The sequence below is a fragment of the Periplaneta americana genome, chromosome 1, assembly GCF_040183065.1.
Source record: "Periplaneta americana isolate PAMFEO1 chromosome 1, P.americana_PAMFEO1_priV1, whole genome shotgun sequence".
In the NCBI taxonomy this organism is placed as follows: domain Eukaryota; kingdom Metazoa; phylum Arthropoda; class Insecta; order Blattodea; family Blattidae; genus Periplaneta; species Periplaneta americana.
The window spans coordinates 114,467,226-114,492,682 of NC_091117.1; positions in this window are offsets into that span (position 1 = coordinate 114,467,226).

Below are 25,457 nucleotides of genomic sequence, written 5' to 3' on the forward strand. Positions count from 1 at the left end.
TTTCGGACGTGAACAACAATATTTTGAGAATTAATACAGTGCTATTTTCAGTGGGCTTATACTGTATACATTCACATACATGACAAAAGTATCATTGAATTGCTTATTGATATGTGTAAAATCTTTTTTCCCCCACTTCTTTGTATAAAATATAGCGAGGATGTGAAAAACACGCAGTTTTTAAGTTAATGTCTGCAACTTTGAACGCCTGTCCTTGAGCTTCTTTTTAATATGGCCATTACAAATGCTAGTGGCATTGAAATTGCAGTTGCTTAAAATTGAATGGGTATCCTAGCAATACGTGGAATAAAAACATCTCCTTTTATTTTTGCAGTTTAATATTGCCAATTCTATTACGTTTCGTATGAGTTTTTCACACCAATTCTTATCCGTGCACAATTTTGGTGGGTCAATATTTCGCAATAGTATTATTGGTTATTCAATATTAAGTAAATTATGTGGTAGCAAACCTTGTAGTTTCAAAGAATTCTAGAATTCAGTTGTATAAAACAGATTGCTCACTATCTACAGAACTGCATCGAGGAATTACGGTCCTGGACTGCGTAAAGACAGTTATTGCATGAATTATTTATGTAGTTTCAGCTTTCATGATGTGTAACAACAATGTAATTTAATTTCGTGTTAAAATTTCCATGGCCTCGTGAAAGTCGATGTTGAATACAACAGACAATAATAAAAACAATCGACTGTAGAAGATTTTGCATTTTAATATTATACGTGAATATTTGATCTATTTATTTTTATTTTTTACAATTTTAATTAATTTAACTTCCATTTGCACAATTTTAATGTAGCATATGTTCTTCTCCTGGTTATGAAGGTTAAATGTGCAAACTTTGGCACATATCGGTCAAAGTGTGTAGATTTGTATAGAGAACATACACACACATACATACATACATACATACATACATACATACATACCCACATTCAATTTTATATATTAAGGTATATATATATATATATACATATTTGTAGAACATACATTGTAATACGTGAAATCTTATTATGTATCTTTGGAGTTACGACAACTAACTTAACACCGGTGTACAACCTGATGTCTAAGTATATTCTACATGCTGGAAGTTAGAGCTTGTAACACTGGGGTTTCTGCATAATCTCTTGATGGAATCGGTAGGCCTACAATAGAGGATGTAAGACCTGTACTGTGATCGTATCATATACCGTGGTTATATCACCAATGGGTATGGAGGGGGAAGATGGGTTTTAGTCCGAAATAAATTTCCGTTTAGGTAGATTCGTATAGGTACTAATACTAACCACCATGAAACTAAATCTCTCTCCGATAGTTCATTCTTTCCCCTCTCGTACATCTCACATGCCAGGTTTCGCCTCCACATCTGTACATTCGTCCCTTTATAATTAAGATATTTTACATATTTATTCTCGCAATTTCCACACATTTCCATTCAAGCATCCTACACATTTACCCCAAATCATTCACTCTTTCGAAATTTTTCGTTTGTAACCGATCATTCCATTAACTTTCACTCACTTTTACTCAGTCCAATTCATAAACTCCTATTTATGTGCTCTCAATTTCTAATCATTTTCTCTCATAACAAACAACATATTGTCAGTCATAAACTCTCACTTATTGCCGCTCATAACATCTAGGTCTAACATACTTTTGCTCATAACATTTCACATATTCTCACTCGTAAAATAACACTGTCTTATTCTCACTTTCAACATCAACTTATTGTCACTCCTAAAGTCTCACTCATTGCCACTCATTCTTTTTCACTCCTTTCTGAATAATTCAATTACACTTATTCTCACTCAATTATTTCCATTCATTCTTTCCCACTTGTGCCCATTCAAACCCCTTTTCTCTTACTTATTCTTTCCTGCTCTTCTCACTAAAACTTTTCTACTCATTCTCACACTTTCATTTCCCCAAATTCTCACTTATTCATCTCTTTTTCATTCTTACTTAACCTCATATTCAAATATTCATTCCTATTCAATCTCACTTACTCTTTCTCACTCAATCTCACGCATTCATTTCACTCATTCCGACATATTCATTCAACTCATTTCTGCTCACTCACTATAATCCATTCGTTCCATTCGTTTGCACTCATCCTCACCCGTCCGTTTGCACTCATTCTCAACCGCCCGTTTGCATTCATCCTCATCCGTTCATTTACACTCATTCTTATCCGTTCGTTTACACTCATCATCACCTGTTCGTTTTCACTCATCCTCATCCATTCGTTTGCACTCATCCTCACCCGTTCGTTTGCGTTCATCCTCACCCATTCGTTTGCACTCATCCTCACCCATACGTTTGCACTCATCCTCACCTGTCAGTTTACATTCATCCTTACCTGATACTTCGCACTCATTCTCACCCGTTCGTTTGCATCATCCTCCCCGTTCGTTTGTACTCATTCTCACCCGCCCGCCCTACTCATCCTCGCCAGTTCGTTTGCACTCATCTTCACCCGTTCGTTTGCACTCATCCTCATCCTCTCGTTTGCTCTCATCCTTATCGTTCGTTTGCACTCATCTCACCCGTTCGTTTGCATTTATCCTCAAATGTTCGTTGGCATTCATCCTCACCCGTCCGTTGCACTCATCCTCACTCGTACGTTTAACTTCTCACTCATTTGTTTCCACCGATCCACACCCGCTCATTTCTATCGATCATCATCCATTTGTTTCCACCGATCCTCACCAGTCCGTCTCCACCGATCCTCATCCCATTCGTTTCCACGGATCCTCTCCAGTGTGATGTTACGTCAACTTATTCTCAAGTAATTGAATCATTTTTACATTTTTATAAGGCATGGTTGTGTGACAATTAACGAACCCTGAACCCCAGACACTGATGATACTGCTGGTATGCTTGGTATGTTGCAACTGTTATTGATGAATAGAACCCTCTCGAACAAGTACCACGAAACTTATCGGAACTATTTCATCAGAATTGTACTTTGGTTTAATCCCCAGCCGACTTTTAGAGTTAGTTTATAAATATCCGTGTAAAGCGGAATATAATGTATTTCTTTATCATTGCTTGTGTGAGGTACGTCTGTAATCCTGTTACAGACATAACAGGATTAAATACCAGAATAAACCATATCTACATATTTACTGAAGTTATAATTTCTACTCTACTAAATTCTAATTCTTTAGTCTCCTGGGATCTACCCATAATCCCGAAGATAATAAAGGAGTATCCACTACACTACACCAGTTCGTTTCCACCGATCCGACCATTTACTGCCTCTTATTCACTCGAAGTCATTATAATCGCCAACTCCAAATCACTTTTAAGTCCAATCATCGACTCTTATCCACTTGTTATATTACAACATTCTCACTAATTTGTACAGCGAATACATAGATTAATCGCAGTTACATAATGTTTATTTGGTTCTGGAAATCAGACTAAAAGCGACACAAATTGACAACCACTACTTCTTCTTAATTGGCATATTTGCGCGGAAGAAACCTGAACTAAATCTGTCCTTATTAAAGAATATTGATTACTTCACAATCAATTACTGCTCACTGTTGACTCATTACTTCTTGATAACATGAGTCCATCTCATGACTCATCCTCGAAGCTGCAGGTTAACAACTCGACTGCATTCTCCTGCCGCGCCCTTACATTACACAAATTACCGCTATGAATCTACACTTTTGGATACTTCTCCTTGTAAAATATTTATCGACGTCGGCTTCGTTCTCTTGTTGATACAATACCTTATCATAATTATGATATGACACAAAATCAATAATGGAACTTCTCATTTATGTGGGAACAGCCAATTTGTGGAACAGAACACCATAGATACGCATGCCGATAAACTTTTCAATATAATTTCGTCGCTTAGCCTATGTGTCTGCGAGGCTTGATCTTAATGTCAGTAATATAACACGAAATTTATTCGTGAACATATTCCTTTTATTAAAGTTTCCTGCTGTTGTAGGAGTGTAAAGCGTTGTTAAACATAATTGGAATTCGTAAGCTGTACTCACATTCACAGTAAAAAATATTTTTTTCCGAAAAAAAAAAAAATCTTTATTTACTTGAAATCGTCTCCAAAGATTCTTTTACAAAATTATTTTTTCTTACGTAAGACAAAATGATAAATGAAACGTTGTGGGTAAGAGGCCTATGTTGTCGCACCCTTATGTTTCATGAAAATTAATTGCTTTTACATGCATAAGATTAGATCTTACACATGAATTGCCTGAAAAATTAACCCAATCCTAGCAGTTTCAATAATAGAGCAAAAAAAGAAATCATTTCCTATAAAATATAATTGATATTCTTAAAGTGATGCTTCCAATTGAAAACAATATCAAACAAATATTTTTAACTCTTTAAGATATCTACCAGAACTAATTACACAGGTCAGCAGGATTAAGAGTTATGTTATATTTATAATTTCTTGCGGTTCTGAATCCAAAACTGAGGTCAGATTTTCTCTATCACATACCATTTTCCCGCAACATGAATTAGTTATTTTAGCAATGTGAATGTAGCGTTGTTGTTGTTTAGTCAATTGTCCGAAGACAGGTCTGAACCACACAAGTGACACCAAGAAGACACCACTTGTGAGGCAACTAAGCCAGGGGATAATGGGGTGGCTAGGGTGGACAGTTCCTCTCTCCCTCCATTGTATTCATCGCCGACTGGCTACATATTACACTAGTCAGACTACAGATGCATACAAACAATTGTTCTTTCTCTGACACATATCGTCAAGTGAGATGTACTGCCTGATAATAGATGTACATATCAGCCAGAACCTCAATCAGAAAATATTGTAGCGTTATTTAATTTAATATGGAAAAGTGATGAAGTGAAAGAAGTCCTGTGGCAAATGTTAAAGGCATATTTTACAAAATCTATTAGACTGTCATAATTAACAATTCACATTTAGTAAAATGCTTTGTATCGCCTATCATGTTCATGATAAAGTTGCTTTTGTTGCTTTTTCTCTTGTATGAGGTTCAAGAGATGTTCTTTGAGGCCAGTATTTTTGTTCCCAATGATTGCTTATTGCTCTGCTTCCCCTTTCACAGAGGAAATATGGAAGCTTTGTATACCCAGCCTGCTGACCAAGAAACATGCACAAATCTCTTAGATCTCCACATATCATCCAATTATGATATTTATATTTTAGCTCTATAAGAACCAGTTCAAGATTCTCATAAGAAGCATTGATCATTGCCTTCAGACTTCTTTTGGAACAATCATCCACTTCGTACTGAATATTAAACTTTTGTATCGAACCAGGAATATCACTGTAGTATGTTAAGGCATTATCTTGTGAAAAGTAGGGAGTAAATTCCTCTTCTCTATTCCTGTTCCAATGAAGAAATGTCTCTGGTGTCAGCAAATTCATTTCTTTTAGTCTGAAGCGTGAGAGCTCAGCTTTTTCCTTGAGTAATCCTAAATTTGAAACTGGTAAACTCTTCAGGACTTCCACTTTCTACATCACACATCCTTCTGAATTATGTTTCTGATGTTCATCAACAAATTGGTACAACATTTTACATTAGAGCACTAGGTTTTAGATGCAGAAAAATCACCAGCAGGTAGGCTATATTAATACTATGCTCATATGAAACACAAAATATGATTTTGTATAAAAATGATGTGTGATGTGTCATTTTTTATGTCATATCTGGCTTCATCACTCTAAAATACACATTCATTCATTCATTCATTCATTCATTCATTCATTCATTCATTCATTCATTCATTCATTCATTCATGATGTTTTGCCCAAGGCCAGGTCTTTCACTGCAAACCCAGCATTCTCTAGTCTTTCCTATTTTTTGCCTTCCTCTTAGCCTCCACATATGATCCATATCTCATCATGCCAAGTTTCCAGGTTTTATTTTTCATCCCATTGCTTTCCGCACACCACTCTCTTTCGTATCTTAAAATAGCCCAGGGGGCCCCAGCGTGGAGGTGAGGAGAGTGGATTTGAGTAATTAGGTCCTCAGGACTTCACCGAAATTCACCGCAGGGAAAGCTAAAATCTTTTAAGAAGTTCTTTCATCTCAGCCCTGTGTTATCAGCAGACATCGGATTCTAGGGCAAATGCCTATTTTGTTTCTTTAGGAGAAAAGTAAAAATAATTATTAATATTTGTGTTTCATGGAAATTGAAAGGTATTCAAAGAGTTTTATAGTGCCCTAAAATGCCCTAAAACGGTTATTAGAGCCTAATTTGTTAATATTCGCCTAAAAATGCCTAACTCACTGTAAAGTTTCGCATTTTACTCTTACTTTTTATAATTTATACATGCATTCACTGCGAAATTTAAGGCATTTAAAAAGTGGAAAGTTTGCTTCACACCGGCCATGAAACCATTGATAAAGGAAACAAAATGTTTTGAATCTCACGACACTCGCAATAGATTTCACCGAATTTAACATGTTTGGAGGCATAAATGCCGACAAAGAACCAACCTTAGTTTTGAAGCAGGCAACAATCACAACATGTGCTGCTACCGATTCAGAGATATACTATACTATAAAAATGACTGTTTTCGGTCTGAAACCGATTAGCTGTACTGCCCTTCAGAGTGTCATAAAATCACAATTTTTGGAGGAAGAGTGTTTTTGAAATATTTATGAAAAGTCGTAAAACTGCGAATTAGTAGGGTAAACCGTTACAAAATATTTAAAAGAATGGCCCTCCTAGTGTTAACACTACCAGGAAATTCAACAATAAGTGGAACTTTGTATTTTTGTCCAATTGAATCTCAATAACAACGGTTCATTTGAATGCTCGTTAACAGTTTCTCTTTCCCTCACCTTATTTGTGTTGAGAAGTTTTGAGCGGTAGGGCGTTTTCCTGTGAAGTTTAACGCGATAATGCCGAAAAATATAAGTGCAAAATCTACATTGATCCGGCAATGGCTAACAGAATATTCAGAATTCACTTATGATGGAAAAATAATATTCTGCAAGATTTGTAGCAAACAGGTATGTAACAATAGTTGAAATATATAAATTCTATTAATTTAAATGAGTAGGCCTATAATATTTATACATTGACTGAGCTATCCTGAGGTATAATTCTTTTTAAGACCACTACACTTTAACCTTTTAAATTCCGATAGTTAAAGTATTTGCAGGTCATTAAAATTTTGATTGTTCGAACCCACTAACTTTGTGATAGAAATACGGCAATACAACAATTAGGATTAGGTGTAAATGTTCCAGTAAGTATTGATGTTTCTATTGTACCTAATTTAAAATTTGCGCCTCTCACATCAGTTTCGGTTGAAAGAAGTTTTTCTGCTTTCAAAATGATTCTCAGTGACAAAAGGCAAAGGTTAACTGTGGAGAATTTAGAAAAAATTCTGGTGGTGTACTGTGCAGATAATTATAATAAAGTCGAGCATGGAACTGAATTTCAATAACTTAAAATGAGTAATCTTGATATCAATAATCATTATTTCATTCGTTTCAATATATTAAATTTGTGCAGCTCTGTTTATAAATATAGTATTCTTTTTTAATGTTTGAACATACTTTTTTGTGCGTATTTTAGTGTATAACTAAAAATTTCAGTGAAAGAAATAAGTATGATACCTTGATATGCCTAAAATGCCTATTTTCATTAAAATAGAGCCTAATTTTACAAATTTTGAGCTTATTTTAGGCGCCTAAAACTGCAATTTTTAGTGCCTAAAAATCCGATGTCTAGTTATCAGTTATCAAAGCTAATACAGCCCTCTTCGTTACGGAAATAGAGCAAAGGAAAGCTGAGTTAAACTACAAAAGACGAAATCCGGATATTTTATAGAATTAGGAACAGGTAGCATGAGCCTTCTTTATGGTTGGAACCTACTCTATTCAATTCGAAGAATGTACAGGTAGAATAATTTTCTGATCTTACATTATTTTAAAAAGTGGAGAAAACCGTTCTTCCAGGATGAGCTCGTAAGTAACAAAGCATTATTAATTTTCACAGTTCTGAATACCAGTTTTGTAAATGAGAAGGATTGATTAAAAACATTTTATTTTGCGCTGTTTCATGTAAGCTGTTGGTTGATTGAGAAGTAATATAGACTAGCTCCTTCCATATTGCTATAAATCTGAAATCCCAGTACCGACTATAGGAAGTAGTTACGTAATACACCTACAAAGATCTACATAATGGTAATTTGTGAATAATTAATTACACTAGTCTGCGATGAAATTACTGCCTCCAAAGTTTCAATGTTTTTAGGGTATTTTTAGCATGCTGAAGTCAAATTCGAAGCCAGACAGTTCCTATCACGTACCATTTTTTTGTTATTTTAATTTTCTTATAATATATTACGACAATTTATAGCGTAATTATTTAAACTATAATACTTTAACAACTGTAGTTTTAGTATGTTAAGATATGAAAACCAAATATATTCAACATATTTTTAAGATGTTTATATTGAAAATGAAGGATAACATATGTTTCTTAGCAGATAGAGGGTGCAAGGGTATAAGGAAGTTATGGTGAAATAACGTGCTGCCTTGTCATTATCTTTATTTGCGGGAGATAGAAATGTCAGCCATACCTTGGTGAGAGACTCAACTCAACTCGTCTAGTTCCTCTCACATTCCAATAGTCTGTGTTTCACCTGGAAACGAAACGGATTCAGTTTTTGAAGCTTTATTGAGGAGTAGGAAGTTGAGAGTTTTTAGTTCAGTGAGAAAGTATTTACCATGTCGCATCGAGGATGTCTAAATAATCCAGACCACTTTTGTTATATAACTTACGTAGGATATAAACATTGCCTAATCAGAGGCGTAATTTTACAGATTTTATGAAAAAGTCATACCATGCCTATTTTGGAATCAAACTTGGAGACCAAAGTAAAGGTTGGGCACCACACAAAGTATGTAGATTATGCATTGAAGAACTTCATCATTGGATCAACGGCAGAAGACTGTTGCTATCTTTTGGAGTACCTATGGTTTGGAGAGAGCAGTCGAACCATAGTAATGACTGCTACTTCTGTTCGTGTGATGTGAAGGGGTACGATTCTAAAAATAAAAAGCATATCGTGTATCCAGTTATTCGGTCAGCCATTTTACCTGTACCCCATGGGCCTGATGTACCAATCACTGTGCGACTAGAAAATCTTGAATAGTTTTCATCTGAGTCTGATGTAGAGGTGAGGGAAATTGTGACGAGTGACAGTGACTATCTACCAGAGTCGGGTGCTGCAGAACGTGGCTTCAAATAAGGAAAGAGACTGTTTCAGTACATATGTGAGAAATTTCCACTACTATCTGAAGCAAATTAAAAGAAAATATATTTAATGGTCCAGACTAAAGAAACCAGATGTCCGATGCAGCATTTAAAAACACTGTGGATGAAAAGGGGAAAGCAGCATGGATATCTTTCTCTGAATTTGTTTTAAAATTTCTTTGTAACAACAGGGGTCCTAATTACCGAAACATTGTGGCTAACATGCTTGAAGCATACAAGGAACTGGTTGTAACATGAGTATCAAAATTCATTTTCTGTTTTCTCATCTAGATTATTTCCCCGAAAATCTAGGATTTTTGAGCGAAGGGCAAGGTGAACGATTTCACAAGGATCTGCAGGAGTTCGAAAGGAGATACCAGGGACGATGACGCATCAGTATGCATCCTTATTATTATTGGATGTTAAAGTGTAAAATACCTGAAGATAAAAATAAAAGAAGAGGAGAAGGAGGATTTCCTCAACTAAGAAGCAAGTGGTGTAATCTGTTGTGTAATACATTGTGTTAATTTATACATCCAATAGTGAAGTAAACAAGACAAAAAAAAAAAGCAAAAACACTCTAGTGACATGTATGAACAACCATACACATAATTTCAGCAAGTTGTGTCTTTTAAATATTGCTTTTGCATTTGAAATAAAAAAGTGAAATGAAAAAGTTTGTGATGAAATTCACGTAATTATACAATACATTTAAAGTGATTTTGCAAACAAACCTGACGTGATAGAAGTAAACGGATTGAAAATTCGGATTCAGCACATCGACATTACATAAAATCACATTATTTACTTTAGGCAACAAACACAAAGTTGAAATTCGCAGGCTAGTGTTATTCACATATAGACCTACTGATACCGTACAATTTATAATTAAATTTAGATAACTTACATTTTGGTATTAAGAAGAAGTTGTGTACAATGCAGATAATGGGGGCTTTATTATATTTTTGTGCTCAGTAAACACTTCATTTTCTACATTATTTTAGATGAACGGTTAAGGTAGTGATTTTCAATTGCGGGGCAGATGTTAGGGGGCCAAAGAGAAGTTATTAGTTGGCTGCGAACAAAATAATAATATATCTATTATTATTGTTGTTTTAAAAAGTTCTACGAAAAAAAAAGAAGTGTAATCACATTATTTTCTATCTAAAATTAAGGTCATTTACGGACATCTTGACACGATAAGGAAAAATGTTAATTCTGAGGACAATTTATGGAAGTTTTATGCTAATGCTTTCCCCTAATGTGTATGGACATATTTTTTTCCACATTTCAAATATGTCTGGTGCCAACATGACCATTTTATATCACTGTAGTTTAAAAATACAAATTAATGCCAAAGTGTAGACATCTTCCATAATGGGGGCGATTTCGACGTACTATGACAAACATAGAAAGCACAACATACAACATAAATTTTGCTCCTGAAATATATTTACATATATAAGTGTTCTGCTCGTGGACAGTTCTTTCGCTGAAAACCCAGCATTCTCCAATTTTTTTCCTATTTTCTGCCTTCCTCTTAATCTCCGCATACGATCCACATATCTTAATGTAGTTTTCTGCCCCGAACTCTTGTTCCGTACATCAGTACTTCCAGTGCATCCTTCAGTAGGCCGTTTCTTCTCAGACAGTAACCCAACAAATCCCTTTTTCTCTTTCTGATCAATTCAGCATCATCCCTTTTTCACCCACTCTTTTTTTTAACACAACTTCATTTCTAATTCTGTCTGTCCACTTCACACTCTCCATTCTTCTCCATATCCAGATTTCAAATGCTTCTTTCGCTTCTCTTCATTTCGCCGTAATGCAAATATTTCTGCCCCATGCAATGCCACAATCCACACAAAACACTTCACTAGTTCTTCCTTAGTTCTTTTTCCACTCAAATTTGGTTTTCTGGCGTCTTGTCAGCCCATTTGAGTTGCATGGATATAAAGGGAAGAATTGTGACGGTGTCGTGTATGGTTCCTGGGGTAGTTCAGTCGGTGAAGCATTCGTGCGCAAAGCGAAGGGTCCCGGAATGGATACTCGGCCCCGGAACAGTTTTTGCCTTGAAATTATTCTTTTTCCAGAGGTCCACAGAAGATGCACCTTTTTCTATTCAAAGCTTCCTTTGCCATTGCCATCCTCCTTCTGACTTCCTAGTTGCATTTCATGTTATTGCTTATAGTACATCCTAAATATTTGAAGCTGTACACTTGCTCTACTATCTCATTTAGAATTCGCAAGTTTACTTTCTTTACTTTTCTTGCGACAACCATGGTCTTCGTCTTGTGCCATTTCTTTTTTTCTGAAGTCAAACTGCTCTTCTTCCAACTGTCCTTCCATGTTAGAATATAAATGTCGATTCAATATTCGCAGGAGAATCTTCGCCGAGTGCGGTATCAGGCTGATAGTCCTGAACTCCTTACATTTCTTGGCATTATTTTTCTTCGGTATTGGCAGCAACACCGTCTCCGTAAAATATTCGGGCTGTTCGTCTTCCTCATATATTTCATTGCATAATGATAGAATTTTCTCCTCATTTCATCCAAGAATTTCATTACCTCAATGGGGATTCCATCAACTTCTGGTGCTTTCCTATTCTTCATTTTCTTAAGTGCTAGTTCAACTTCTTCTCTTGAAAATAAATAGAAAATCCCTTTTAGTCTTCTGATACGGTTGCTTTGTCTTCTAGGGCTAACTTATCTGGACGATTCCCTGTGTTATATAACTCTTCTACATATTTCGTTCATGTGTTCAGTATTCCTTGTCTGTCTGCTATTTCATTTCCTATTTCGTCTTCTATCAACCACATGGATTTTCTGTTCGTATTTGGAAGTTCAAACATTTAACTTCGGTTGCAATTAAACCATATCTTCCTTTTCTCTCTACATCCTCTACTTCTTTACATTTCTCTTCCATACACTCTTTCTTGGACTTATTAGTTTCTACTTTTAGTTCGTTGTTTAGTTTCGTGTAGTTTCTTTTATCTTCTTCCGTGTTGATGTTCCATTTTTTCTTTCCTTCATATTCTCAACATTTTCCCTGTGATCCAAGTTTTCTTCGTTCGCACTCCTTCTCTGTATCCTATTGCTTCTTCTACTGTTTTCTGTATACAGCTTTGTAAATGAGTTCAGTACTCATTACTATTCTCAGGTGTGGATACTAATGTAGCGGCTTTCTTTTAAAAATTTACTTCAAATTTTCTTCTTTCTTCTTCATTCTTCAGTTTTTTCATATCATATTTCTTCGTCACCTGTCTTCCTCTTATTTTCTTCAGACGAATATCTACTTCGCCTATCAGCAGAACGTGATCTGAGTTAATATTCGTTCCTGGTAAAGTGCTTACATTTTTTGTACCGGTGTGTAGTCCATCTGATATCTGCTTTCGTCCCTTGGGCATGTCTAAGTACATCTTCTTCGTTTATGTTATTGAAATAATGTATTTCCAACAATCATTGCATTTCTTTTACAGAAATTCATCAAAGATTCTTCTCTGTCATTTCTTTTTCCCATTCCATATTTTCCAACTGATCTTTCATCTCGTCCTTCTCCTATTATTACATTTTAGTCGCTCATTAGGATTAAGCATACTCCGTTCTTCTCCTTCTCAACTATCTCTTCTATCTTGTCATAGCTTTCTTCCACTTCTTCTTCTGCTAATCCACTATGTGGCATGTAAATTAGCACAAGCAGCAAGTCTATTTTCTTCCCTTGTATTCTCACCATTATAGTCCGGTCATCTACATAACGCACTGAGTCACTTTATCTTGCACACGAGGTCCTAACAATACACTCACCACTTGAATAAAACAACTGAAATTCATCACTCACCAACTCACCACTATTTTCCCACCTCAATTCTGATATTCCCATCACATCCACTCTGTTTCTTCTCATTTCTTCTTTGTAGTTTTCCAACTTACCTGTTTGCAAAAGGGTCCTGACATTCCACGTTCCATTCCTCAATCTTCTTTTCTTCTCTCTCATAATGTGTCCTTCCCCAGCATCCCCCTTCCAGGCATCCGAATGGGGAGATAGTTTACGTCCAGAATGTTTTACCGTGGAAAGATTCATCTTGCCATATTTGTAATTTTTCTTGGGAAGGATAAATGCGGTAGCTTGCCGTTGCTTTCCGCACACCACTCTCTCTTTCGCAACTTAATAGATCCCAGTGGCCCTAGCGTAAAGGTGAGGAGAGTGGATTTGACTAATTGGGCCCTCCGGACCACCGAAATTCACCGCAAGAATTAAATATCAGTTCTGAAATCTAAATATTTTTAATACTCTTACTCACGTTGGTCACATGTGAATTTTTTAACGGTGCTATTTTCCACACACATCTCGTGGAACCATTTTCGGCATTCTACAACACATTAAACACAAAGTTCTCTAGCATTGCCATCTAATAATATTCACTGCATGCGGCACAATAGATTTTTTTTAATTGTTCAGCTAGGCTAGTTTGATGAACTATTTCTCTTCCCGTAGTCAACCTGGGTCACGTAGTCGGTATAGCGCTGGCCTTCTGTGGTCGAGGTTGCGGGTTCGAACCCGCCCAGGTCGATGACATTTAAGGTTATTCATCAGACAAAATTCCAGCACACCGGCGGCGCTGATATAATATCTGCAGTTGCGAGCGTCGTTAAATAAACCATAATTTAAACATTTCTCTTCCCCTACACGCCGAGCAATAGATGGCTTCCTTCTGTGGGAAAGCCTGATATATTTTTTTTTCTGTTTATTCTCCTTCAGCTACTTTCTATTGTTTTCAGTCTTTAATAGTCTTACTCTTGCAGTCTTTTTACTCTTTTGCCACCAGATGAAATAGTTAGCTCCGGTACTAGCTACATTTTTCGAAGGAAGTATCAATAGGTGAGGAATTAGGCAAGACTTAATGTTATTGTGATGTACATATGATATTTCCGTGCAGGAATTCTGCAATATCATATGATGAAGGATGGGTGGAGCGAAGAAATATTCTCTCCGGCACCGGGGCTCGAGCCCAGGTTTTCAACTCTACGCATTGACAATTTATCCATTAAGCCACATCAGATTCCAGTTTCGATGCCGGATTCAATCCTCTCAGTTTAAGTCAGCACGTAGAGCTGAAAACTCGCGTTCGATTCCCGGTGCCGGAGAGAATTTTTCTCCGCTCTATCCATCCTTCATCATATGATAATGCAGAATTCCTGCACGAAAATATTATATATACTTCGGTACATCACAATAATATGATATGCGTAAATAATCACTTAGTGATTTAAGATGGCGCTCATTCCGTCGAATCCCGGCTACTTAGTCACTCGTAATGAGTTCACCTCTGCACATAGTGTGTTGGACATTGTGCCACTGTCACACATTTGTGACACAGTGGATGAGGGTTGGACACTGAAGGGAAACTAAGAGGTGGAACTTAAACTGAGAGGATTCAATCGGACATCGAAACTGGAATCCGGTGTGGCTTAATGGATAAAGCGTCAGCACCTAGAGCTGCAAAACCTGGTTTCAGTTCCGGTGCCGGAGAGAATTTTTTTTTCGCTCCACCCATCCTTCATCATAAGTTTTAATGTTCTTGTGAAGATGTTTCTTTGGTGTTCTTGGAGAGTGGTAATGACTTTTTCGACGTGAATTTCACATCAATTTTGAAATCGTACTGAAACATGTTATCCTGTTGTACGTCAGGATGTCAATTCTCTCACGTCATTAATTTTTAATCCATATAGCCTTAAGAATTAAGGCAAATGATATTCCGAACTAACTGATATTCCATGTTTGTATGGAGAGTTGTGCCTTTTCCTATTTGAAGAATGATTTTTCAAACGGTGCTCAGTTATTTACAAACGATTTTTTATTTTAGAGGTTAACGTTATTATTTCCCATTCATCTATACAGGTATAAAATAACAAATAAATACCAGCCTAAAGCCGTTCAGATTGATAGCTCCAACCTAAAATCAAAAACAAAGTCGGGATCAGTCTACCCTAAAAAAAATAAATAAAATGAAAACATTCTCAATCTCCCAAAAGTACAATAAAGCATAATTGTTAAAATAGAAATAAATAAAATTTTTATAAATAATATTTAAAGACTTTATAAATCCATTAAAATCTTCAATGTTACGCTCTAATAACATAAGCTATTCAAGTTTAAATAATTAATATAAATATTATTACAATAATCCACATTACAAAACATGTAAGAAAGAATTTTAAATTATTGTATTCTCATCACTGATTGTTATGTTCCGTGTTATTCCCATTACAATCTCACAGTTTTTTCCGAAGTGTCCTAAGTCAGTATTATGAATGCTTCAAACTGTGCTAAGTCATTATGATGTCATATTAAAATGATTATTAAGACATTGTCTATTATCAGTTTTACATGTAATATTTAATGTTCAAATAAACACACATAATTACTAAACAATATGTTTTCAAAGTGGCCATTAGTAATATTATAGATTCTGTTATTTTAAACTGGAATATGCAGCATCAACTATAAACATATTTCTTTGCCATGTGGTACCAAAATTATTATTAATAAGACATTGTCTACTTCCAGTTTTACATGTAATGTAAAATTGTCAAATAAACATACATAAATCAAGTGACTTAGCACATTTTGATACATATTAAAATATTGTTACCTAGCAATACCAAATTCTAAAAATTAAATTATATCAATAAAGCTCACTTTCCATAATGTTTTAATTGTCAAAGTCTCCTTTCACTACATTCAAGATATTTACATTTATAAAAACAAAACAAGTTTCCTGAAAAAGCACCTTTTATAGTATAGTGTGGATTCGGGTATAATGGCTCAGCAGTTTGCATTTCATTAGTCCCGATCGTTTCTATTTGGCCTATGTACATTTAGTAGTTGCCCAAAATAGTTTTTCCCATCTGTTCAGTATTGAATGAAAATCTGCAAGCAAGTCACCATTCTCATCCTTGATCACGTTTACTCTTGCTTGATATCCATTCTTAAATTCATTTATACCCTTATATCAATCCCGGATGTTTTTATTCTTACTATTTCTTTCTACCTCAATCGGTTTTCCTTCAAGTAATCTCTCTTTTTATTCCTAAGTGTAAGACTTGCTTCTCGCCTTTCATTGACATAATTATTTCTACTCGCCTGAACTGGATCCTGCAAGAATTTCAATTTCGGCTGTTTCCTTCTTTCTATTACAGTGCAACAATCTACATCAAGCCACGGTTTCTTTTTCTTAGTTTCATAATAACCTATGCTCTGTACAGCTACAATTTTGATACTACCACTAATATTTTCCCACATGCTATTAACATCTAACTCGTTATCAACTTCGTCGGGGCTTTCTGAAGTGGCAAACCTATTTGAAATTTCGACCTGATAATTTTGCTTAGTTTCCTCGTTCTTTTATTTCAGGATATTGAATCTACTAATTTTAACTTGTTCTATTCGCTTCGCTACTGATAGTCTTTCTCTTAATTCTCGAATTACCAAACATTGGTCAGAATTACAGTCTGCCCCCCTGAAAATTCGAATGTCTGTTACGCTAATATGTCTCCGTTTATCTATGAAGATGTGATATATTTGGTTGTGTATCAATCCATCTGGAGAAGTCCAAGTATATTTATATATATCCTTATCGGGGAATGTTGTACTTTTGACAATTAAAGTTTTTGTTGTCGCAAAGTTGACTAACCTACCTCCACTTACCTACCTCCACTTTCGTTACTTTTTACTTGTTGGGTCTATTTTTCAATAATTGGTTTAAAAATATTCTTCCGTCCTATTTTGGCATTGAAATCTCTCAATAAAATTTTCATGCGATATCTAGATAACTGATCAAAAGTCTGTTCCAATTCCACATAGAAGCTATACTTTATATGGTCGTCTTTCTCTTCTGTATGGGCGTTAGCATTTATAACTATGATATTGCACCATCTACTTTTAAGTACTAAATACGATAAACTGTCACTGATAAATTCGACCTTTTTTACTGCTGATTTTATTATTTTATGAATATATAATCCTGTTCCTAATTGGTGATTATTGTTTCCTTCCCCATAATACAACAAGTACTATCCTATTTGTGAATGCCATTCCCATCTAACCTAATCTCTTGTACTCCCACGAAGTCTATTCTATATCTAGCTCTTTTTGTTTTGCTACTAATGTTACCCCTCCTATTCTATAAAGACTAATTACGTTCCAAGTACCAAATCTCATAACCTTACTCTTTTGCTGTGTTCGTGACAGAGAACCAGTCCCATTCCGAGGCTTATTGTAAGGTTTCGTAACAAAATGTTTTTTACGGTGATGGCTTGTTAGCCCTTTGTCCCAACCATGAAGCTGGAGGACCACAGCTTATCGGCTGTCCACGACTGCTTATTCAATATATTCGCAGCTACTCTCCATATCTGAAGACCGTCTCCTCTACCCGCAACTTGAGGACGCGCCATGCCGTGGTGATAGGGACCCTGGATACATGGTCCTTAGTTATTACTTCTATGAAGAGATAGCGAAGGTAACAGTCAGTGTCGCCAATAGTACATTATAAAATTCAAATTTTTATACCCCTCGAATTATTGTGTAAAAATATTAGATTTACCGGGAAATCGCTGATAATGTCAATTATGAGAATAATAAGTATGCAAACAAACGAAATTTGCTCTGCTGATATATTAATATTAAGTGAAGGAAAATATCATTATACTAAGTCTGTGCTTTAAATTTCTATATGCGCATGCCTAAGTGTTAGTGAAGTGGATTAATGTCTATATCCGGTAATATATTTTATATTATGAAATATAGTGCAAGACAAGAGTTGTTTACTTGGTTTCTAATACCATAACATCAGTAAACAATAACTGGACAAATTTTAATATATAAGCCAAATAAGTACAAGCAAAACAGTGAATCTAAATCCTATAAAATTTAGCAACTTAACAGAAGATCAAGGGTGTCTATTTTAGGAAAAAGTCTTCAAGATGTTAAATTATGGCTGACAATTCTTTAATTTGTAATACTGTCCGACCTATACAATCAGTATGCCCATACTGGGAAAAAATATTTGCAGGTGATCGTGGAGTTAGAATTCATATTAGTAGATCCCATCCTGATATACAGAGGAAATTAATAGTAAACAGAAATAGGGATAATAAACCAATAGTGAGCATACAATTAAATTCAAATGATGAGCCAAATGGAGTCCATGTGTCCAATGTTAACCAATCCAAAACCGAAATGAAATCCTGGACTGAAAAATTCAAACAAGACCTGGAGGACGGGGAAATTTTTCAAAGCAGTAAGTGATTTCACTTCATTCTTAGCAGATTCCATTGATCTTCTGCCAGGTCCAAAACATCCTGTCCGGAAATATGTAGAGGCTAGGAGACAAAAGAAAAATTCTGGTATTAGTAAAAGTTATACCAAGTTCACTAATCCTGAGAGATCGAATCGGAGGGAGAGGGAGAAGAGACGAGGTAAACATCAATACAAATTGATACAATATCAATATTACAATCAACGAAGGAAAGCAGTGAGGTCTGTCTTGAGACATAACAATAAATCCTGTAATATTGACCCTACAACCGTTTCTGACCACTTTTCAAATATATTCTCCTTTCCCGACAATAATGTCCGACCTGATTATCCGACATATGCTTCAGAAATGGAAAAGATTATGAATGAAGAAACATTTGATCCACTAGTAACTCCAAATGAAGTTGCTTCAGCCATTAACAGTATGGCAGTTGATACCTCCCCTGGACCGGACCATGTTCTCGTACGAGCAATCAAAGATACTCTAGGACATGAAGTCCTAAGTCTAATTGCAACACGAATGCTCCAGTCAGGAATAGTTCCCCCTAGCCTCCAAAAAGCAAGGACAGTTTTGGTTCCCAAATCAGGGAATAGTCAAGAAATATCTAACTGGCGTCCAATAACCATTACTTCTGTACTTCGTAGGGTAATCGATCGGATTTTGGACAAGAGATTGCGAAATTTCATATCATTTAATGACTACCAAACTGGTTTTTCTAAACCACCAGGGACACTAATAAATACTTCAATTCTCCGATCAGTTCTTCATGCTGCTAAAACAAAAAAGACTGACATAACAATTGTCTTTCTGGACATCACGAAAGCTTTTGATAGTGTTGGCCATGACCACATAAGAGCTACTTTGGAAAGTTCTCCTGCCCCAACACAACTTACTCAACTTGTGATAGCTCTACAGGAGAGAAACACAACACGAATTGAATTAGGTCACAGAAAAACTAAACCAATTGTTCTAAAGAAAGGAGTCATGCAAGGATCTCCTCTGTCGCCAGATTTATATAATTTAGCAACAGATCATATTTAAATGAGTTATGCGAGCAGACAATTACATCAACCTTTGGATTTGAACTTGTATCAGGACTGCCTCCTTTAAGAGTTCTCGGCTTTGCCGACGATACCGTAATTATTGGTAAAGACGAACTGACAAGAATGGCTTATCAAAGATTTACAGACATTGGGCTAAAATTAAATCCTAATAAATCCGTAATTATAAATATCTCCAAACGTAAGCTTGTCGGACACAATTTCAGTATATATCCTGAGTTTGAAATTAAATCTATTGGTACAAACTGCTCTATTCGTTATCTGGTAGTAAACGTCTCTGACTCAATAGTTTTCAATCCCCAGTCAAGATTAAAAGATCTAAATAATAAACTTGAAACTCTTACCTCGTCACCTTTTCTTCATGCAGACCAGAAATATTGTGTTCTAAATACCTCCATCTGTCCTTCCTTAATATATCAATTTCAAACCATCCCTTCTGAACTTACACCAAAAAAGTTCTTGGATGACGATGAATCTGCCTACAGACATTCCTGATGCAATGGTCTATAGTCCCAGGAAGTACAAAGGACTAGGAATTTTTCGAACAAAATGGGAAGTACTATTCCAACAAATTAATGCCCTTCGATGTTTACACAAATCTCAAAACCTATACATCATACAAACACGCCAGGTTCATGAGGATAGCATTAGATGTGCCCAATCTCTCAACATTGTTCCAGAAGATGCCTTATTTCATGAGAATGAACATTTCTTAAATGCTACAAAGATTCGTAACCTTCTGAGGAACAGAGAATTTGTTATTTGGTGTCGTCATCCACAGAAAGGGAAAGACGTAGTTTTATTTAAACAATATCCTGATGCCAACAAATGGATTTGTAAACACGAAGGACTCTCCAACAGCGAATGGCGCGATGGCATTAAAATAGTTGGAAATTTTCCTGCAGTACGTGCTGTGCCGGGAAGATCTCAGGACAATCGTTGTAGGCATTACCACAACGAGGTTGAAACTCTTGCACACGTCCTGGGATCCTGTCCGCACGGCGAAGCTCTGCGAAACGCTAGACACCACCAAGTACGGTCAATTATAGCCACTGCCCTTAAAGATGCCGATTACAACACCTTTGAAGAAGTACATGGTCTCTCCGTCACTGGCAGTACAGGGCCATAGATATAATAGCTTTCAAGGAATCTACAAGATCTGGATACATAATTGATCCCATTGTGCGTTTCGAAACGGATGAGGAACAGCCAGCAGAAGTGGATAATGAAAAAAAGAATATCTACAATCCTACCATTCCCTATTACCTCCAAAAATACCAGCTAAAAGAGCTTGAAGTAATCGGACTTCTGGTTGGAGCAAGCGGTACCGCTACTCTCTTCATGAAAGATGTGTTTAAGAGGCTTGGAATACCTACATCTATTATTCCGATTGTAACTTTAGCTGCATTGAAAGAATCAATTGCTCTCCTGAAGAATCACCTATATTTGAAATCAAACTAAGTTCAGTAGCATTCTTTACTGTTTTGTAACACTTACCTTTCTAAAAATAGGTATATTTCCACTAATCTCAAAAAAATTATTTACAGCTATGTACTTGTAGGAGTTTCGTTGTTAAAACAAAATCAATGGTTCAATGAACTTGTAAAAATTTCTATGGTTAAGTACTCTTTGTCCCTTGTGGCAGCTCACGAATGGTGAGAAGATTTATAAATTTTTCCATCGATATTCTCCCAAATACCTTTTTACCCGTTCCAATAATAGGGTCACCTATTGAGAAATAACGGAACTATTTCAAAGTTTGTCAATATCTTCTACCTTTGGTTCTGACTTATTCCGTGGGCAAGAAGTTCGCTTACACGATCATAAAATCGTAGGTCTGATATCTTTGAACGTCAGTGTAAAAGACGCCTCAAGAATAACGCAACACTCCTCACATTTTGCCGGATTCGATACCACAACAAAACAAGACGTGTTTAGAGCGGCTTATGACATTGATAAGCATGTTAGGATTTGCAGGAAACTATCAGGAATTGCCCATGGAAAAATTAAGAAAGTTCTTTTGTTGGAAATAATTAAAAGTTTGTGATGGAAATATATTTCTAAAAGTGTGTTGAAATCATTTTTTAAAATTAGTTTGACGTTTAAAGCATTTTTTAGAAATTTGTTTTTCATTACAGAATTTTTCCATAACAGTTTATAGTGGAAATGTTTTCAAATACAGTTTGCCATATATGCTATTTGAATAATATTGTGCTACTAAGGTGTTTTTAAGCTCCTATTTGAAAAAAGGAGTTTAAAATAGACAGTGTATTTTTATCAGGAAATATAATTTTCATTGCTTGAAGATGTTCCATATCGTGTTATGAAATTTGTTTCTATTAACTATTTTGTAAAATTGTGAAATTATTTCATTATTGCAATGAAATAATGGCATTATTTCATTATCCAAATGAAATAATGCCAGTTGAATACAGAAAACATTGACATTAATCTGCCTCAAATAGTAAGTCTTGCACTGGTATTAGAAACAAATGAACGTTCTGCATGAAATCTATCACAATTCCACATATTTCCTCATTTCCTTGAACAGTTTCTTCAATATGCTTCAATTGATTGTCAAATGTTTTAGCTCTCCTCTGATAAACTATTTTTTTGTGCTATAGCGACCTGGCGTTCTCTGTCATTCAAAAACTGTTCTTTATTTTAATATTAAGCTCCTCGCATTTGCTGCAGGTATCTTCCTGAGGACGACCCGATTTCAAGTTTCAAGAAGAATTTTTTTATAAAAACCATACTTAAAATTGAAACTTGGGTATATTTCACTAAAAATGCTGTGCATTATTTTGGGATTTATCCTCTCACATAAGTAGCTGCATTTCTTGTGTGATATCTTCGTGGGAAATGAGAAAATATGTTCCATTACACTTTTCACGTTGTGGTAATTTTTTGCATTTCCTGAGATGCATTTTCTCCTCATGTCTTTGGTGATTGACCTTTGACGAGTAAAGAACACAGTCTACAAATACTATGAGAAATTATATCATGCATATTAATAAAAGCTTTCTTACAAACTACCGTACGTCCTGAATATGTAGAGACATTATAACTAAATGATGCACCTCTGCCTGCTTTAGATGACTGCAGCATTTTTGATAGGACGGCACTGCTTCACAGGTTCCATAGAAATTAAGTTTATAAGGCAGGAATCGTGCTCGTATTTTTGTATCTAATTCGATAAATCTGGAGTACAGTTCAACCCGCTCTACATCAGTTACATGTTTGTAACAGTTTCTTCTACACCTGAAATTGTTGTAAATTTTCTTTTAATATTGTTGCTAAATTACCTATATTGGCCTATTACATACAATTTAATCTTAGCGTAAGGTTTTCAAATCTAAATTAACATACCAGTTCAGATTTAATTTAACCTCAAAATAAAAAGAAATGTCAAAAGTTTATATTTACCTGTAATCTTCTCCAGATTTTATTTCTGGAATATGCTTTCCCTTGTAGTTAATATAAGGCAACCCTTTCACTCTTGCTTCCTTAATTAGCTATATTACGTTTATATACTTAATTTTATTTGGCATTTTTCCTGAATTCATATTATTACCTTTCTGAACCACAATAACAATTTTGTAGAATGTCATGTGTTTCTCGCTATTTTCAGATACCAATAATCTCTAGTCGCGTATCACTGAAGTGAAAGTTTTGTGCATAAATGCTACAAGTTACTGACTTATGGGCTTTCTGAACAAAATTTATTTGAAAAATCTCTATTTTCCACAGAGAAAATGCTCCGACTTATGGGATTTTTGCACACAATGTAAAACTTAAAAATTAAAAATTAAATAATGGTTTATTTAACGACACTCGCAACTGCAGAGTTTATATCAACGTTGACGCTGTGCCGGAATTTTGTCCCGCAGGAGTTCTTTTACTTGTCAATAAATCTACTGACATTAGGCTGTCGCATTTAAACACACTGCCATCGACCTGGGCCGGGATCGAACCCGCAACCTCGAGCATAGAAGGTCAGCGCTATATCAACTACGCTACCGAGGCCGAAACAATAGTGTAAGCACATCGAAGTACCGTGTCGAATTCATTTTTGCAAAACAAAAACCTGACTTATGGGGTTTTTGAAAAACTTATTCAATTGGCGCAATCAGTTGAAAGTGAGTGTTAAAATACTTTTCGCACTAGTGTTGAAAGTGCTTTTCGCACGCTACAGTGGATCTTTTAACGCTAAGTATATTATAGTCAAATTTTAACATTACTTAGCGTTAAAAGATCCACTTTTAGAATGTTTGTCTAAAAATAATTGAATTGCCACAAACAAACAAAAACTTAAAAATATCTACGTAATAAAATAGACTTAATAGCTGCAAAAGTACCAGTTCTCTAATAAATTTAAAGATATTTAGAAAATGAAAATAACTCTAACAGTGACTATGTTTCCGTATGCTGTCACCATAAAGATTTTAGAGTAATGTGAGATGTTTGATTATATTTATTGTAAGGATTCAATTCACGATTTTATAGCAATATTTACATTGAAATAATATACATTGTGTGCGGATCAAGAATCATAGGCTATATCGCGTTGTCTGTTTACTTTTCTTTCTTAATATCATTTCTGTGAAATAATAATATGCGTGAATTAATTACAGCAGCGTTTCTTAAACTATTTGTCGTAACCCACTGGTGATAGTGAATCAAGTGTTCCTGCTTCGAGCTCTGACATAAGTGCGACCAGTTCGGCGAATGACGCGAAAAGGAAGAAGCAATATTAAAGTAAATATGGCGCGAACTGTTTGGTGTTGGAATTTACACAGTGTGGTGACAATTACGGACCCAAACCACAGTGTGTATTATGTTAAGAAAATGCTTACACAAATAAAGGAGAGTTCCTCCTGCCTGAGAAGCTCTGTGAAGGTGATAAATATAACTTTAATTCTAAACTTTTCTAAAAGGTGATAAGTAGAATAATAGTTCCTTTTATTTTAGATGTGTTACCAATTTGGGTTCTAAAATATTAAAAATAGAATGCTGAAGGAATGAGGTCATCTCATCAGAAACTTTTTTCCCTACTGCTTCTAGATTTCAGCAGAAAACTCAATATCCCGTGGATAAAGTGTGGATGTTGAAGGAATAGAATGACAGTTGTCTACTGAGAGGGAGGTGTACGAGGTGTACGATCATCCACTCCTCCTCTACATTTCTTATAATGGCTGTTGTCGCCAGGTGGACGGTACATTGGAAGATTGAATGTGCGCAGTGGAAGACTTTTAGAAATAAATAGTGTGAATCTGTATAACAAATATAATTAACAATAAATGAATATCAATATACATGAATGGTAAATGAAATAACAAAGAAATATGAAATAAGCGAATGAAAGTAACACAAATTAATCTGAACAAGTATCACAACGATATCTGAATCGTGAAAGTATTACTAGACTGGGCAAACATACTTATAGGTCATAATACAATCTAATATGGCCATCACTCAATAATCAATGACTGACCTATTAACCATCTAGTCATGAAAACACTCTCTGAATACATATAATAACCATCTAGATATGAATCTCAAGACAACGCCCAGTCAGCACACTAACTCAATACATGACCCATTCAATCACAGATACCATACAATCTGACTAACCAAACTAAACATATATATAAACTCAATAACGCAAAGACTTTACCCAGTATAAGGCATCACGTAACTGATCACTATACATTACCAATTCCACATAGACCTCGCATGAACTGTGCAGATTGCACTGACACAAAATCTCTGTACTTTACAATAACAATGCCCAAGAGAGAGAGAGAGAGAGAGAGAG